Below are 19,224 nucleotides of genomic sequence, written 5' to 3'. Positions count from 1 at the left end.
GTAAGTCAAGCTTAACAGCGCTGGGGACGGGGCATGCTGAGACCTCTGGCAGTTGCCGCCAGGTCCTTGACATCGTCTGTCATAAAAGTATTTGTGACCAGGCTGGTGGTGAGGTTGCGCGGTGGGCACTCTGCTCTGGCATTGCTCCAGCAACTCAGAGCCAAACCTAATGAGATCATTGTCTCCATAGAAACCCGGTTGCGTTTATGTTGCTTTATAAGCCTCTTCAATTACTCAGAGGAGGGAGCGCACGCTTGCTGCATCACTGTGCTGTGAGCTTGCTTGGGGTGTGCATGTCTGGGGAGTGTGGAAGCATCAGGGGACATGCCTTTGGCATCACAGGGTGATGTTCTTTCCCTTTCTTCAAAAAGGACACAACTGCCAAATCTCTGTAATAATAAATTTAAAAAAGTGTGTGTGTGTGTGTGTGATGTGTGTGTATTTGATTGTGAACGTGTGTGTGCCACGGTGTGGTGGAAAAGAAGCTGAAAGCTGGACTGATGCACTAAGTCACTGCGAGAGTCAACTGCTGAGAAGCTGAACTTCTCTGTAAACAGCTGAAGGAATCCCAAAGAGAGAACTGTCTGGGGGGACCCAGAGGGACGATAACAGGGAAGGACAGTTTAGACTAAAATAGAGTATAACAGAGCTCATGGTTAGGGCGACCCGACTACATGATCCATATGCGTGTCGATTCATAGGTATGTTTTGAAAACTTGTTTTGAATCATGCAGACTGCACAAGCAAACTGACATGTCCTGCTCTCTAAGCCAGCTGCTCACTTGCTCGCGCCCCCCCCGCCCCCCCCCCCCCGCACCGCTAACATAAAAGTAAAAGTAAATATAAAAGTAAAATCGTGGCGTAACACCAAAGTTACTTTGAGGAGCGATCCCAACTTTGGTCCCCAGGAAATAAACTTCTCTACTTTCACTCATGCTGGCGCTGGAGTGATCTTTTTTTTTAAATTTATTTTTATTTTTATTTATTTGTTTGAGAGCGACAGACAAAGAAAGTGGCAGATAGAGAGAGAATGGGCGCGCCAGGGCCTCCAGCCTCTGCAAACGAACTCCAGACGCGTGCGCCCCCTTGTGCATCTGGCTAACGTGGGACCTGGGGAACCAAGCCTCGAACCGGGGTCCTTAGGCTTCACAGGCAAGCGCTTAACCGCTAAGCTATCTCTCCAGCCCTGGAGTGATCTTTTCAGAAGAGTTCCACATGCGTGTGGCGGTCAGAAGACATCCTCCAGGGCTGGCCCTCGCCTTCCACCTCGTTGGAGAAGGCTCTTGCTCCCTGTGGCATGGGTCCTCCAGGGCAGCTGGCACTTGCACTCCTGGCATTCTCCTGTTGCCATCTCCCATCTTGCTGTAGTAGCGCTGAGATTTCAGACACCCCTGCTACCAGGTTTCACACAGGTTCTGAGGGTGCAAAACTGCGTTAGACTTGCGGGTGGAGCCATCTCCCCAGGCCCTCCAGTAGAAATTTTGGTGATGTCCATAGCAAATGCATATACAGGGCTTTTAAAATTTGCTGTCTTGGGTTCCTGGTACCCCAGTCATGGACGGTAAGAGCGCCATGAGTGGGCCCCACCCTGGCTCTAGGACTTTCTTTGGGTGCGCTGGACACTGTGTAAACCCTTTAGAGCAGGCCTGTGAGGTGAGGCAGATTCTACTCTCAGGCCCATTTTACAGGTGAGGCCACTGAGGTCCAGAGAGCTGAAGGGGCACAGAGTAAGGCACAGACAGAGTGGAGTGAGCTTCCTGCCACCCTGGATGGAGTGGCCAGCCCATGTGGAGCTCCCAGTCACGGTGGACTTCACTTCTGGGGTTGGGATTCGTGTTCATTCACAAATGTGACCTGCGTGCCCATGGGTCAAGGTTTTCATATTCCTTTCTCATTAATAGTCAGCACATTGGCAGGGGGTTGAAGAAGTTGGGGAACAAACTGAGCCCCGAATCCTACTGCCCAGGGCCTTGTCAGATTTTGAGGCTGCCTGGAGGGGCTAGATGACCTCCCTCAGAAGCATTTGCTCTGACGGTGTCTGCGGACAGAGGAGCCCACCTCCTGTTTGCATCCTGGGTCGCAACGTCATCATCTACTGTTATGAATGAGGCCACACAACAGTGGCTCAATCGACAGTCATATCCTGCCTTGGTAAAACCCACTCAGGGTTGTAAATATCACCTCCGAACTTGACCCTGGACTTAAAAGACTGTGGTCATTCATTTCAATACCTGGCACCTGAAAATCAGTTTTTCAAATGGAAATATGATTTCTGAGCACCAGAAACGGAGCTTTATGCCTTAATAATGCATGTTATTTACTCGCTAGCCCCGCGGTCACCGCTGCTCCCTCCCTCACCAGCGTCCTCTAGGCTCCTGGGCCTCAGGCTGCCGCTTGCAGGAGACACTGTGCTTTCCGGAGATGCCGGGGCCTCCCAGCTCACTGCTCCCTTCCATTTCTAAGTCAAGATAAAAAATGCATTTGAATTTGAAGGTTTTATGGGTTTCCTCCTTAATCATTAACAGAGTTCAGGACTCAATCCAGTGCTGGCTGGACATGATTCCTCTCCTTCCCTACAATGTCAGGAGAAAAGGATGCATAATTACCACCCTGGGGCACACAGGGCAGGTCTGGAGCATGTGTGACAGACTTACTTTGTTTCAGGATCTGGAGACTCTAGAATAGCACTTGTTTTACGTATTATTTTTTGAGGGGGTGGGGAGGGTGAAGAGGGCTGTTGAGGCAGGGTGTGGCTGTGTAGCCAAGACTGGCCTCAGCTCAGGATCCTCCACTCATCTTCTGAGTGCTGGGATTAACAGTGTGTGGGACCACACTCAATTTCTGTTTTGTTTTGTGTTTAAACAAAGTATCTGGCCAGGGAGATGGCTCAGCCGATACAGTGCTTGCTGCATGAGTCTGGACTGGAGTTTGGATCTCCAGCACCCAGGTCAATGCCAGGTGGGTGTGGCAGTTGGTGCATTATCCCAGCTCTCAGGAGGCAGTGACAGGAAATCCCCAGGGCCTAATGGCTGGCGACATTAGCCAAATCAACAAGCTCTGGGTTCAAGTGAGAGACCCCACCTCAGTGAATAAAGTGGAGAGTGATTGAGGAAGAGACCAACATTAACCTCTGGCCTCTACAAGCATATGAACATGCGTGCACACATCTATGCACACCACATGCACATACCACATGTACACACAATAAAAAAGAGGGAAGGCTCATACCACAGCCCAGGCTGACCTTGAACTCACAAAAATCCTCCTACCTCAGCCTTGAGGATGTTGGGTTTCAGGCATAAGCCATAAGGCAGGCTCAAAAGTTGCTAATGCCTTTAAGCCCAGGGAAGAACTAAGAGTCTTGTGTGCAGCATGGTGCTTAATTCTGACAGCAGTCCTAGGGAGCAGGTTCTAAATGCTCTCTCCATTTGCCAGGTGAGCAAGCTGAGGTTTAGACAAGTTCAAGAGCCTGCCGAGGTCAGGCAGACAGCCACGCAGGCTTCATGCCCAGGGCAGATAGTGCTCAGGCTGCCACGGGAATAAAGCAGCCCACAGACTAGCTGGAACACCGGTTCTAGAATGGAGGGGTGCACTGTCAACCTCCACATGAGAGGTAATGCCAGCCAGGGAGAAAGCAAGCCGGCGCCGGGGAAGGGACTGTGAAGGAGAGAGATTGGGAAGGAACAGGAAGGCCAGGAAAGGCCTCTCTGAAGAGGAGCCACCTCTGCCGCGGTCCCAAGGACAAGCCGGAGGGGCTGTGCAGGGAGTGCAGTGTGGGTCATGGCTGCCAGGCAGAGGGGACGGTGGTGTCAGACCCTAGCACGCTTGTCTCAAACTAGGTTCTGGGGACCTTGAGCTTGTCCCGTACCACAACTGCCTTGGGATTTGCACAACACCTGACATGATGTCAGGACAGACCTCCTGGGCTTGTTGGGAGGAATTAATGTGACTAAGTTCATCAGGCATTTAGCAGTGAGCGTGACACAAACTAAATGTCATCTGTTATGGCAAAATTACCATTAACCCCAGGGTGCCATTAACATCACCGACTGTGGACACAGTTTATGCCCGTCAATAACACAACGATATTTCTTGTTTAAAAATATTCAGTTATTTATTTATTTGAGAGAAAGGGATGGAGGAAGAGATAGAGATAGATAGATAGAGAGAAAGAGAGAGAGAGGGAAAGAGAGAGAGAGAGAAAGGGGATGCTGGGTCTCCTGCCACTGCAAAAGAACTTCAGATGCATACGCCACTTTGTGCATCTGGCTTTACATTGATACTGGGGAATCAAACCTCAGTCATTAGGCTTTGCAAGTAAGTGCCTTTAACCACTGAGCTATCTCTCCAACCTGTATAGGGACAGTTCTTTAAATGGAGTAGGTAAACTTCTTGTGTGATTTTGCCCATCATGGGAGAGATCACTGATAAATCCACACTGCAAGAAAGAAAAGAAAGAAAGAAAGAAAGAAAGAAAGAAAGAAAGAAAGAAAGAAAGAAAGAAAGAAAGGATGGAGGAAGGGAGGGAAGTAGGGGGGTAGGGAGGGAGGAAGGAAGAAAGGAAGGAAGGAAGGAAGGAAGCTGCCATGCATTTAGGTCTCACAAGTTCTCAGTTAAATGTTCCAGTTGTTTGGGAGACACCACCTGAATCCCGGGGCGGTGGGGCGGGGGGGGGGGGAGGAAATCAAGTAAAACACATTCCAGGAACGGTTCAGAGAAGAGAGCTTGTCAAAAGGAAATTAACAAAGTGCATAGCAGATAATCAATACTAATCAGCCCAGGAAATCAAAAGGAAAGAGATTGCCCCGAAGCCCTCCATCCTGTTTGTTCTGTATTTTCCTTGAGGTCAGAGACCAGCGCCAATCCAGTCTGGCTCCTAAATGCAGAGGTAAACATATTCACGAGCTTCTGGGCTAAAGAGGGGACGTTCTGCTTGTCATCTGGGAGTAGCGCGAACCTGAGCTTCCCTAGCAAGCTACCGGCTGGCTCTCCCTTCCAATACCAAGGGGCTGACAGCCCCAAGGTTCCAGACAGCCCTAGATGCAAAGCTAGAGCCCACACCGCCTCCTAGTGGCAGGAGGTGCAAAAATCAAATTCTGGGATCTAAAAGGTCAGAATTTGGCTTGCCAAATTAATTGGGAAATTGGAGGTGGTAGGTTATGTTTCCAAAGATGCCCACAAAAATATTCCCATGGCACTCAGTCTGTTGTGATTGGCCTGGCATACAGGTGGAGACATTCCCCTTGACCTTGTGCTGGGGGTGAGCCTCATCTCTTATTTTGGCCATGGAACCCAGGAAACGTGACCCAGGGTAACTTCTGAGGCTGAGCCCAGAGACTCCTGCAGATCTCCACCACTGCCGGTTGGAACACTCACTCTTCGGGATTTGTCCCACCTCCAACGAGATCAAGCTGGTCACGTGATGACAGCCACGTGGAGAGAGAAGGGAGGTGTCCCAGGCTCCCAGATCTGTGAGTGAAGCCACCTTAGCATGTACATCCAAGCTCTATGGGAGTACAACCTCACGAGAGACCCAGCGGCTCCCATGGGGGATAAACAAGCCCAGCTCAGCTTCGCAGGGTCGCTGCCTTGTTGCGGGTCCTGACAGTCCGGGCGCTTGCAGAGGAGCGGTGCGCCTCGCCCACATTTCAGACTGTGTCGTGTGCACATGTTCCGTCTCCTCTTTTATCCGTGCCGTGCCACGTGGACACCAAGGCCAGTCAGGCCACTATGGGCCCAGCACTAGCTGGGTGGCGGTGGGCATGCTAATCTACCTTTCTCAGTATCTCCCATAAAATGAGAGGACCAGTATTCATTCCTTCAGAGGCCACTGCACAGCTGGAAGGAGGAAGTGCTCATAAAATCTGTACCCAGTGGTCACCTGCAATGGATGAATCAAGATTATCTGCTATTGGGCTGGGGAAATGGTTAAAAGGTGCTTGCTTGCAAAGCCTGATGTCAATTCCCTAGTACACATGTAAAGTCAGATGCACAAAGTGGCACAATCATTTGGAGTTTATTTGCAGTGGCAAGAGGCACTGCAGTACTCTCGTTCTCTTTTGGGCCCTAAAAAGAAAGAAGGAAAGAAAAAGAAGTGGCAAAAACAAATTGTGAGTGCGGGTGTGAGAGGGTAGTAGAAAACAGTACGATCGCAGCCATTTGCAATTTCCAAATGTAAGAGCCATTTCCAAATGTAAGAGGGGCAATGTGTGTGTGTATGTGTGTGTGTGTGTGTGTGTGTGTGTGTGTGTGCATGTGTGTGTGTTTTGGTCCCACCCAAGGAGCTGTGAGGCTGCCCTGGGGTTCCATTTAACAGAGATATTCTGTTCAGTGAGGTGGGCCTGCTTCCTTAACACAGTCAGTCCACCCCAGAACTGGAGAATGTCCTTCCTTCTACACTCTCAAACCACGTGTTCTCCCTTAATAGCATAAGGCAAATACTTTATTCTCTGAGACATCTTACAAGCAGATGATAGTCCAGTTAATATTTCAGAAATTCACTTATAGTTAATTATGGCTCAAAATATTAACATAAATAGGACTCTTGTTCCCAGCTCTTTCTGTCTGGTTACAATAGCGATCCACGCTCCTTGCAGAAATGCTCAGGTGGAGGAACCTGGACCACAGTGGAAGCTGCTGTTGGCCTTTTAAGCCTTTGTTGCTCTCTGCTCATTAGGAGATACTTCAGTCTCAGCGGTGATGGGGGAGCAGGCTAAGGCAAGCCCAGGCCAGGCCTTGACGGTTCTTTTCTGCCGGAATTGGCGCTTACGCTCAGCACAGGGAAAGAAGCGTTGGGCTTGGCAGGACCCCCCACCGATAGTGCCCCAGCACTAAGACCCACACCCTGGAAGCACAGTTCAAGGTTCTGAGTCCTGGCCTAGAAGGTCTGCTTTTCAGGTATTGCCCTTGGACATCAATGGTGGAGGCTTTTCAAGGTCAGTCAAGCAGTGCCAGAGCCTGTCACTCCCTGTAGCGCTGAACAAAAGCCAATGGCCCAAGCTGCTTGCCCAGGAGCTGGGGTTCCTGGCCAGCCCTTTGACTCAAGTCTGTTTTGTTTGTTGTTGTTGTTTTTGCTTTGCAGAGTCAAATGATCAAGCAGTGTTGGCTCTTCTTGCCATAGGAAAGCAGCCAGGCCTTGGACTTGGCCTGCCAGAGACACGGAGCCTCTGGGGAATCAAGGCTTAGTGATTTTTGTCCCTTTGGGATGATTCCCTTTTTCCCGCTTCTCAGGTCTCAGGTTTAACCAGCAGATAGAACTGCCAAGGCCTCTGGTCTGTATTGTGGTTTGGACAAGGGACCCTCCCAGTCCATCCCAGTGTCTGTAGGAGAATGGAACAGGCTCCTGTGAATGGAGGAATCTTCAGTTAAGGGGGGATAAAAGATGGTGGCCATAGTGGTGGGAGATGGCTCTGAGTAAAGGCGCTTGCTTGCAAAGCCTGGTAGCCTGGGTTCAATTTGCCAGCCACCCATGCAAAGCTAGACTTAAAAAGTGGCACAAGCATCTGGTGTTCCTTCTCAGTGGCAAAAGCCCCTGGGCATGCCCCCTCAAATAAATAAATGAATGAACCAATAAGTCCCTATCGTTAGAAAGATTGCCCGGTCCTCTCCAGGAGTCTTAACTTGAGGTGACCTGCTCAGTAGCTATGCTTAGGAGATGTTTAACTCTGAATAGACCCAACCCCATCATGTGCAGAATTCCAAGAGGAGAAGCACGGATGGAAAGCATTTTAGTCCCAGCCAGTAAGGATTCCCAATGCCTCCTCTGAGACTGGTTGTCCAGGGAGGGCTTTAGGGATGCATTCTCAGACATGGTCCATAGTGCCCCCCATCTTGTCAAGGCAGCTACGGCTGTGATGACAGCTGGGGTGCACAGAGCATTTGCACATGAGGGACCCAGTGGGACCTGTACTTTTCCTCTATAGCCCTCACCATGATTCTACCAGGAACCACGGGGACCTTCCTGTGAGGAGACTGAGGTTCAGGGTGGGCGGAGGTGACTCTGTGTACGCACTAGGCCACACTGGCTCCCAGTATGGGCGGTGGTGGCAGTGCTTGAGCCTTGCAGAGGCCACTGGTCTGTCATATCTCTGTCCTTTCATAGGCTACTGGGGGAAACACACTCAGGATGCTCTGCAAATGTGGCCAAACAGATCATTCAAGGTCATAAGGGTCACACCTCTAAAAGAAGGCCCTGCAGCCCCCCTAGGGTCTGTCGGTAATCTTAGGGTGCCTGGCAACAGCTTGTATTATAGGGTGACCACATCCTGCTTCTTCCTCTCCTCTTTTTCCTTCTTCCCTTCCCTCTTTTCCTCAGTCCTCTTCTTCTTCTCTCTTTCTCAGTTTTTCTTTTTCCTTCCCTTTTGTTTCTCTTTCCCAAGATTGAGATACTCTTAAAAAAAAAAACAAAAAACCCTCCCTTGTCTTACCTAGCATGGAGGTTAGAAGGGACAGCTATTACATGCCCAGAAATGGCTCTCAGGATCATCTTTAGGGAAGTTTATGAGACCTCAGACGTTCAGGAGAGAAGAAAGGCTCTATCTTGGAGTCCCTGTTGCCGGAGCTGGCAAGGTCAATATGTGGCCCAACTCCAGGGAACGCTACACCGCTGGCTTGCTACTGGCGCCCCCTAGAGTTAGATAGTGCCAAGGGCCATGAATTCTAGCCAATGGAGAACAAGCAACTCAGTAAGTGGGGAGTCCATGCCTGCCTTCCACCAGTCCACACCTGGGCCTTGAAACCCTGCCTCAGTCCCAGCTACCCTCGGGATGCAGGGCAGCAGGGCTACTCCACTGGGGGTGGGGGCCACAGAGCAACCATTCTTGTGCACAAAAGGCAGGGTGCAAGGATGGCACCTCAGCTCAGATGTGCCTTGTGGATGAGGCTGCCAGGAAGCTAGGTTACCTCAGGAGTCTCTGAAGAGCTGGAAGCAGGAAGAGTGAGATGGACATGTCCAAAGGCCAAGGGACCCTTCATTAATTTACTTATTCAACAAATCTTTGCCTTACCAAATAACTGACACTGTTTCAAGTACTGGGAGGGAGGGAGAATGAGGCCCCAGCTGTCACAGAGCTGGCTGCCTGTGGCCTGCGGCCTGAGAGGATGCACATGTATGCCCAGCCCGAGGTCAACGTGATATGCTAGGATAACTATGGCTGCTCTGATTAGACCTCCCGTTTTCAGTTCTTTGTGCAGCTGGTCTTTCTGGTTGCGAATGGTCTGGCTGGCTGTCGACCACAGTGGGCGGTGGTGTCACTGATGGGAGGAAAGGAGCTCAGCACGGACAGTCCCCAGCCACGAGTGTAGTGACAGCATCTGCCTGTACACAGCTCCGGGGTGGGGAGTGGATGTCCTCAGGAGGGAGACAAGGGATCTAAGCCTCGGTATCCATGGAAACAGGAGGTCTCTGGGTCAGAGAACCAACCTATCATTCTCCACCAAGCATGGCTACAATGCCAATGCTGCAGGCCGCTGTTCCCCAAGGTGGAGACACACCCAGGCCAGATGTCTCGAGCATGGGCAATGGTTGCACCAAAGAGACGGACCCTGCAAGTGTGAGAAGAGCTGAGACAGAGTTGCCGGCATATCTGCCCCTTGTCCCTTCTAGGGACGGCTTGAGAAACACATCGTCCCTGGGGAGGGAAAGAGAAGGAGGGCCCTGGCTTGTATTGCTTTTAGAGTGTGCGTAAATGCCTCCAGGGTGAACTCTGCTGTTGTGTTTTGGTTTTTGGTTTTGAGATCAAGGGTCTCAATACCTGGCCCATGCTCACTTTGAACTCAGCGTAGCCCAGGCTGCGATGTCAAACCCATGATCGTCCAACCCTGGGCTCCCAAGTGTGAGGATTACAGACATGTGCCATCACTCCAGCCTTCAGATAAGTCTTCATCCTTCTGAAGCAATGGACAGCCTCTAGTTTCCAAGTCCTATCTGCTATTCCATCCTCCTTTGTTTGAATGCAAAACGCCCCTCAGAGGCCCATGCATTGGAACACTTGGTCCTCAGCTGGTGTTGCTGTTTTTGTGAAGCTTAGCTGGAGGTCTAGCTCACTAAGGGGAGGCCTTGAAAGTTACACCCCAATAGTCATGAGCCCTTGGGGTGTAACGTCTGCCGGTGTCTGGCCAAAACTATATACTATGCTCACCAAACTGCCCAGTAAGCACTTCTTCTATCATATGAATATATTAATGCTACTCTCACTTTTGGCTAGAGAACCTTCTCTTTTCAGATAGCAGTGGCCTTGGGATGACTCAGAAGGCACCATGATGCTGAGAAGAAGTGACAGAGGAGTGCTCAGCACTGAAATATCTCTATCACATCTTCCAAGGCTCAGGGTCCACTGTGGAAGGGGTGGCAGAAAGAATGTAAGAGCCAAAGGAAGGGTAGGACTCCTTACAGTGTGTTTCTCCAGACACAAAATGGGCTGGATATCCATGACCTCACAGGTCCTGACACTACACAAGACCACCATAATAGGAGGAAGAGATGATGACATCAGAATAAAAGAGAGACTGATTGAGAGGGGGAGGGGATATGATGGAGAATGGAGTTTCAACGGGGAGAGAGGGGGAAGGGAGGGAATTACCATGGGATATTGTTTACAATCACGGAAGTTGTCAATCAGATCAAATTAAATTAAAAAAACAACATTTAATTGAATAAAAGAAAAGAGTCACACCCCAAGCCCCTGGTTGTAGCCTCCCTGTCTACCGCGTGATCCACGATGATGTGAGAAGCGTCCGGCACACACTGCAAGGCCACAAACTCTGCCGCGCCTCAGAGGGACCGAAGCCGTGAGCCAGAGCAAATCCACACTCCTTTGCGTTGTTCTCTCAGGTATTTGGGTCCAAGATGTAAAAGCAACTAACGTAGTCATGGAAAATCCGGACTGTGCAGAAGAAGGGAAAAAAGTCTTGGCCCTTTCGAATCATCCCTGAGGACCCCCACTCCTCCCCCAGCGCCGCTCAAGCAGTATACGTGAACACAGAACACAAACTCATCTAGTCCACGGAGAGGGCACAGCTCGTATCCCCACTTCTCAGATGAGGGAACTAAGGCCTGGAGGATTTTAATAACCTCATCCAAAGCCACGGCCAGAGAGCAATGGCATGGGCTTTGGTCCCGGTCACTGGATTCCAGAGCCTTTTCTTGTCACCCTGCACTGCCTCCCTCTGTCGCCACGGCTGGTCCTCAGGGCTTTGGGTGTGAGGGGAATCAGCTGGGGTACAGCAGAACCTCAGAGGTCCCTGCAGCTTGCATAAGAGCAGGCTGATGACATTCTGAATCCCGGACCCCGGGGAAGAGGACACTGTCGCTTTCTCATCTCTGTGCAAAATGAACACAAGATATCATCACCGTGGCCTTTTCTAGTTCTTTTAAAAGCATGCAATGAAACCAGCCTTTAGTGTCCGCGAAGCCTCTCTATGGCCTTGTCTGTAACAACGGCAGTGGAGGGCTGGGGGATGGCTCCTTGGGTCAACGCACGGGGAGGTGGAGATGCCAGGATCTCTGGGGCTTCCTGGCTAGCTGGTTGAGCCCAATCGGGAGCTCCAGGTTCACTGAAAGACCCTGTGTCTCAAAAAATAAGGTGCAGAGTGACTGAGGAAGACACTTGAACCTCATCCCTGGCCTCCACACACACACACACATTTGAACATGCATACACACACACACACACACACACACAGAGTCCACACAACCTCACACTCACACACACCACACACTCACACTACACACACACACACAACCACAACAGCCACCCAAAGCTAAAGAGCAGCAGAAATTCTTTTACTCTGCCCCCTCTCATTATTTTCCCTCCCAGGGGTCTCCTGGTGCTGGGAACTTTGTGTCAATTGGACTGCAAGTGAAGCCACAACATTGCCCCGTCTCCCTGAATCAGGACAACTCTGTCTGCTGGTCACAGTTTGGAGAAGGGCCTTTGGAGCTCCACCTGCATTTGGTAATGACTGCCCCGATCTTCCTCAGCTTCTCCATCTCTAGGATGGGGTCACGGCAGCACCACCCCATGGCTCACTGGTGGAGTTCACCCACTGGCTGTTATTGGCTCACTTCCAGGTAGGCAGCAAGTTGCCAGTTAGGACTGTCCTCACAAGGTCGGCTGCCCTCACCCCTTCTAGGGCACCCCGGAGCCTCCTGCTCTGTCATGGGTAAACGAGGAGAATACTGCACACAACATGGGATTACTTGTGGAGTCTCTGGGCTTTCAGGATAGGAGGGGCTTCCTCACTGAGTGCCGTGGGCATGGGAGTCATTGGTGAAAGTCTTGTCTTCTGTACCTGATTAGTCCACTCACTTCGAGTGGGGGGGGGGAGGGGACTGCACTATTGACTATATAATAATAATAATAATAATAACTTTTACTAGCAGAGCCACCCAAGAGACACCCTATGACCAAGTCTCAATGCCACACGAGCATGGGGAGGGGTCCCCTGAAAACTCACACATTCAATGGTTCTGTTGAACTGAATTCATTCAACTGGTGTTTATAGGCTCATAAAAGATGTCTTGCTAAAATAAGTTCGATGAAGACCTTCACTCTTAAAACTATCACCGTTCAGCTGCCTGGAGACCAGGGCTTTGCAATCACTCGGAGAGGGTACTGTCAATGTCATCACCATCTGTGATGGATAAAATTGATGTTCTTAGGGCTGAAGTTGAGGCTGGGGCCATTGCCCCGGAGGGGGAGGAGTCCCCACAGAATGTAAGCCATTTCTGCCACCATGTGGTTAGGACCCATCACTTCCTACTTGAAGCCCTAGGATAATCTCCTTCCTGGGCCCTAGGTCACCAGCCTTCCTCCTCTGAGCTGTCCCTGGGCATCATCTACCTCCCTCCCTGCCCCACATCATAGGAGTCTCTACTGTTTCCCGGGCAAGATAAAGGTCATGTTCCTTTGTGATGGCATTCAAGACCCGTCTAAGGCCATCTATATCTCTAGTATCCCTTCCAGTCCCTTTGGCCTTCTATCTCTTAGGGAGCCACTGTCCCCAAGGAGCTATAATCAAAGGAGCAGCCAGCAGTCCTAGGATCACAGCTGTCATGGGATGTGCAGGTGCCAATCGGTTTCACCATTAAAAACATCAGGTGCCTAGGAGCCAAGGGCACCAGGAAAGAAGAGGTTTGCTCTCCTGGAGAGTGAAGTCACGTGGAACTTGCAACAGACAGAGTCAAAGTCTGTGTGTCCGGAATCCCGCCTCCTCTGAAGCTGAGCAAAAAACAAACCTGCCAGCCAGATGTTAACTAGCTCCTAAATCCCGCTTAATTAAGTGGGAAATCTCAGCGCTCCTTTCGGAGAAATGCTTTCCTCTTGGTGTCTTTAGCCTTGAGAATGGAGGTCTGCCATCCCAGGCTTGGGACCAAGGAAAGGAAAGTGAGGATTTACTCAGGTGAACCCTCCTAGGAGACACTCCATTTAGCACGATAATTGATGGGGAAGGAGAAGAGAGGAAGATGGGGGAGGAGGCTGAAGATCTGCCTTATGGTCATGATAATGTCCTGAAATCCTAGCATCCTCTTCCTCAGCCTCAGTCTTCTCACAGGGAGATGCAGGCCCCCTAGGGAACCACCCGTATAGCCAATGCTTACTTAGCACCTACTGGGGGTACCAGGCCCTGGGGCATAGGTTGAGGACGTCAAGCTTGCCTCCTGGGGTAAAGAAATCAAGAGGGACCTAACTTCTCCTGACACATTTGAGGGGCTGGAGCGATAGGACCCCATCGATGTGCAGAATCATGAATATGTCTGTGAGGATGACGTTTGACGTGGCGCTTGTATAATGACAAGAGCCAGCCATGCGAAGTTTCCACAGAGAGGGCCCTGGACCCAGCGTTCAGTGCAGAAATATGCTAGCAGCCTCGAGGAGGTGAAGGACTGTGGAGGAGGGAGGGGCGGAATGCAGCAGGTGACTGGGGAGGGAGGCAGGGTCTACAACCTTCAGCTGCTTCAGGGCTTGGCAAACTCCAACCTGTGGGCCACATCTGGCCCACTGTTCTTATGAAAAGAAATTTTACTGGAAACCAATCATACCCACTTGTTTGGATCTGGTCTGTGGCTGACTTTGTGCTAGGACAGGAGAACTGAATTGTTACAAGAGAAGGTATGGCCCATAAAATCCGATATCCTGGCCCATTAGATACTGTGCACACGGAGTAGTCCCTGGCGGCGGCGCGGGGGCGGGGTCTTACACGGTTGACTGTTATGTTTGAAAAGGTCATTCTGGTCATAGGGATAGTGTGGGAGACATTTTGGGAGGAGCAGGAAGGCTCCAGAGCAAGCAATGAGGAGTCCTCTCACCAAGACGGCTCTCACCTGGGCTGCAGCTCAACCACGCTGGGATGAGGCCAGAGTGTGCTGAGCTCCTACTGTGCGCTAGTCACTGAGCCAAAGTCTTTCCCGCGACTTCATTTTACCATCACCGCCCGAAAAGAACTGATGCACATCAAACATTTAGCTACAGGCCCCGCATGACAATGTGTTTTAAATAGTTTTGCCAGATACCATAGAAAAACACCAGTCAACCATCTTATATGGATTCTTTAGAAGCAGAGCCTGAAACAAGGACCTGGGCATAAGCGAGTGAGTGATCCATCTCCCACCATATAGGGGAGATGAAACCCAGGGTTCCCTTCCTGCATTGTTGGTGGGTGTTTTCTCTTTGAGCCCTACCCTTAGCCATGGTGATTTTTTTATTTTAAATTTTACTTTGAGAGAGAGCAAGACAGAGAAAGAGAGCGAGAAGGAGAGAGAGAGAGCGAGCACAAGAGAGAGAATGAATTGGGATTCCAGGGCCTCAGCCACTTCAATCAAACTCCAGATGCTTGCACCACCTAGTAGGCATATATGACCTTGCACTTGCCTCATCTTTGTGTGTCTGGCTTACGTGGGACCTAGAGAGTCAAACATGGGTCCTTAGGCTTCGCAGGCAAGTGCCTTAGCTGCTAAGCCATCTCTCTAGCCCCACAGTGATATTTTAAGGAGGTCTTTCAGTAAGAGAGAGGAGGAGAGGGTCAGAGACAGGAAGGCCAAGTGAGGATTGCTTCTAGGAAAGTTGTACCTTAGAAGTCTCAGCCCGAACCCTTGGGAGACTTTGCAGTGTGAGCCAGGTTTCGGTATGAGTCTTGGGTTTCCCTACTTCCCACGGGGAGTCAGTGACTGGCTGAGTGCTGCCTTCGGGGTACACTAAGTCCTAAGTGTTCCCAGCTTTCATGTGGGCAAGTAGCTGCAGAGCCTGAGAGAGATATTCAGAAAAGGAGCAGAAGGTCAGGATTTTGGAAGCAAGAGAACATACAAAGCGAGAGTGAGCACGCAGGCTTCGAAGCATCCAAGGAGATTTGATGGAGCACATGCCCATTGCTCAGATGAGAACACTGAGGCACATGGACACTGACTTACTGTTCACTGGCAGGCAGGACTGCAGTACCAGACCCCCTCTGATCCCACCCTCAGCTCTGCTCCTTAGCAAATGCTGTCTTCCTCCAAAGGTCCTGAAAATCACTGTTTCCTCCACATGCAATAATGCAGCAGGTGCTGTCCACACTGTACAGATCACCTGTTAGTGTCTATAATCATTTAATCAAAACAAAACGAGGGTTATAAAATTGGGAGTGTTCAGCGTCCTCTGAATAGCCACAGAATGTTAGCAAAATATCAAAGTTTGGACAAATATAGCTTCCTTCATAGAGTTACTCACAGCTGACTGGGAACCAGTTCTTTCCAAGAATGAGTGGGTGATAAAGAATTCCTTCTTCTAGCAGTAATAAATCAAACAACACGCCGCGGACAGTGGAAATTGATTTTTCTCACTCTTCGCAAAGCCATGGCACTACCAAAGCCATGGTATGACTCGCTCGCAGTGATGAAATTCAACTTGGCCGCATCAATTATCAAAATAAGAAATGTCAGGCCTCGGCACAGCGAGGCTGTGATGCCAACGGGTGCTCCCTCGGCAGCTGCCCCATAGATTCCCCTCTTTCAAGCTCTGTATTTAAAGACTGTAAGACTCATCTTGGCCAAAGCCAACATTCAGCTCCAAGAGCATCCTCATTACCATCTTAAAGTCTCTTTCAGGCCTCACAAGACAACCAGTTAAAGGGCCACACGGACTGGTGGAACGGAAGTTCGTGTGGATGCCAGGAGCGGTGGCACTTGCTTGTGGTCCCACAGCATGGGATGGGAGGGAAGGTCGATGAAGGAGGCTAATGAGTTGGAGGCCAACCTGGGCTAAATAGCAAGACCTTGTCTCAAAAAGCAAAGGTTGGGGGCTGGAGAGATGGCTCAGCAGTTAATCGCTTGCCTGTGAAGCCTAAGGACCCCGGTTCAAGGCTCGATTCCCCAGGACCCATGTTAGCCAGATGCACAAGGGGGCGCACGCGTCTGGAGTTTGTTTGCAGTGTCTGGAGGCTCTGGCGCACACATTCTCTCTCTCTCTGCCTCTTTCTCTCTCCATTGCTCTCAAATAAAAAAATAAAAATTAGCAAAAAATTTTAAAAAAGAGCAAAGGTTGGTGGGCTGGAGAGGTAACTCAGCGGCTAAGGAACTTGCTTGCAAAGCTTGCTGGCCTGGGTTTGATTTCCCAGTACCCACACAAAGCCAGATGCACAAATTGGCACATGTGTCTGGAGCTCATTTGCAATGATAAAAGGCCCCAGTGTACCCATTCTCTCTCTCTCTCTTTCTTTCTCTCTCCTGCAAATAAATACAAAAACATATTTTCTTTCAAAGTAGGTTCTTGCTTTAGCCTAGGCTGACCTGGAATTCACTATTAGTCTCAGGGTGCCCTCAAACTCACAGCAATCCTCCTACCTCTGCCTCTGTCTGCAATCAAACTCCAGATGTGTGTACCATCTTGTGCATATGTGCGGTCTTATGCGTGTGTGTCACCTTGTGCACCTAGCTTATGTGGGATCTGGAGAGTTGAACATAGATCCTTAGACTTTGCAGGCAAGTGCCTTAACTACTGAGCCATCTCTCCAGCCATGTCTTTTAGATTTTTTATTCATTTGCATGATTGTGTGTGTTTATGTACAGTTGCGGAATTGAACCTGGGCCAGAAGGCTTTGCAAGCAAGTGCCTTTAACTTCCCCACCATCTTCCCACTCCTTCATTTTTTGAGATGGGGTCTTGAACTGAACCTAGAGTTCACCCATTTGGCTAGACTAGCTAGTCAACAAACTCTAGGGATCTGCCTGTTTCCCCTCTCTAGCCTGAGGATTATAGGCACATGCTACGCCAGCTCAGCCTTTAGGTGGATGCTGGGGATTTGAACTCAGGTCCTCATGCTTCAGTGGCTAGCACTTCACTCACTGAGCCATCTCCCCCAGTCTGAATTTGTGGTTCTTCCTGGGACCTTCTAAACATTCCTTAGGGCCACCACAGCCAGCTCTGTCTCTCTTCCAACGAGATTGGGTGTGTTCAGAAGGTGAGCGCAGGAAGGGCTGACTCCACTGCGGATTCTGCTGATACGCACTTTGTCTCACGTAGCACTAATGTGGTCATGTAGTGACACCAGGAATTCTGCCCCACGGACACTGAGGAGCAGCGACGCTCCGGGAATGTGTTCAGTCCTCTATAATTCCAAGCAGTCGCATGGTGGCCTTCGTCTCTGAAACCTTCCAAGCTCTGCTTGGAGGAGCTCGACGATTCTCAAGTGAGTTTCACAACCTTTTGGCAGACAGACAACACTTTCTCCCTCTTGGAATGGAATATCCCAAGCTGCAATGTACAAATTAAAGGTAAAAGGACACTTACCAAAGCTGTGCATGAAATGACAAGCCAGTCCTAACCCTTGGCTGGCAGAAGCACAGAAGGTTTTATTCTATTGGACTTACCCCACCCCCAGTTCTGAAATGAGGCCAAGCCGGTGATGATAAAGAGATTCATTGTCCTTAGTAAGAAGGCATTCACAAACTGCCGCCTATACATAGATTGGGGGACAGAGAGTTTAGGTCGATCTGATGGCATATGGGACTCTGGAGGTGACCTGGGCTGCCTGATGGGGATCTCACCCGCCTGCCACCCCCAGAGGGACACCAATTTCTATTTCCACTGTCAGCCACCTTGCTGGCTACTACAGGGCATCTCCTTTCCTTTCCTTTCCTTTCCTTTCCTTTCCTTTCCTTTCCTTTCCTTTCCTTTCCTTTCCTTTCCTTTCCTTTCCTTTCCTTTCCTTTCCTTTCCTTTCCTTTCCTTTCCTTTCCTTTCCTTTCTGTCCCATCTCTTCCCTTTCTTTTCCTCTTCTTCCTTCTTTTCTTTCTTTTTTATATATTTTTGAGGCAGGGTCATATGGATCCCAGGCTGGCTTAAACTCGCTGTGTAGCTGAGGATGACCTGACTTTCCTCGAGCTCCAGTGCTGGGATTGCAGGCATGTGCCGTCCCATCTGGTCTATGGGTGCTGAGGGTTGAACCCAGGAGTTGTGTATGCTAGGCCAGCACTTTACCCAGTGAGTCATTCCCCGCCCCTATGACAGGGTGTTTTAATGAGAAATAAAAGGATGAGGCAGAGAGAGAGAGAGACAGAGAGAGAAAGAGAGAGAGAGAGAGAGAGAGACAGAGAGAGAGAGAGACAGAGAGAGAGAAAGATGTGGGCCTGATATTTTGTTGGCAACACTAGCAAGGATCATTTCCAAAATTCACCCCAAAATATTGCACAAGTAATCACATTCACAGATGCCCAGGCATGGGCAGATGGTATTTGAAGGTGACTCAGCAGGAAGGAGAGCTGGCCTTCATGACCTCGGGCTAGACTTGCTGGCCTCCCCCCACCATGAATAAGAAGTAAGTTTGACCTCGGGACTGGTTGGCAAGGAAAAGCCTCAAGCAGGCGACACTTTGAGCAGGCTAAGACCAGGACAAGCTGATTTTTTCACAGGGTTTCACTATCCCAAGAAGCTTTCCCCGGGCCTGGGACAGGCTTGCTGTGAGCATGAATGGGGGAACTGCAGATACCAGCTTGTGGCCACGCCTCTCTAGTTCAAGGGGCCTCCCAGGCTCTGTAGTTACTTCCTTCTCAGCCAGTGGGGTGTCTGGGAACCTTCAAGGTTTCAGTCAAGAGGTGGCTTTGTGTGTCTGCTAATTCTCCAGGCACCTCCTAAGTGGGTGAGTTTTCTGGAACATTCACCCCATTTGGCCCGTGTTTTTCTTTGCGCTCTTAATTAGAGGCTAAATGCTACTTGAGTGATTATTAAAGCACTATTGTGAGTGGGACCCCGTG

General features: G+C 50.1%; 1 protein-coding gene across 3 annotated transcripts in view; it reads right to left on the bottom strand.

Moving 5' to 3' along the window:
* The window catches only part of Kazn (kazrin, periplakin interacting protein), a 361,840-nt gene that overhangs the window by 209,075 nt on the left and 133,541 nt on the right, over positions 1–19,224 (bottom strand). The window lies entirely within an intron of this gene.

Source organism: Jaculus jaculus, chromosome 5 (assembly GCF_020740685.1).
Source record: "Jaculus jaculus isolate mJacJac1 chromosome 5, mJacJac1.mat.Y.cur, whole genome shotgun sequence".
NCBI lineage: Eukaryota > Metazoa > Chordata > Mammalia > Rodentia > Dipodidae > Jaculus > Jaculus jaculus.
The sequence above is the reverse complement of the archived record's forward strand: the minus strand, read 5'-3'. Positions and strand labels throughout refer to the sequence as shown.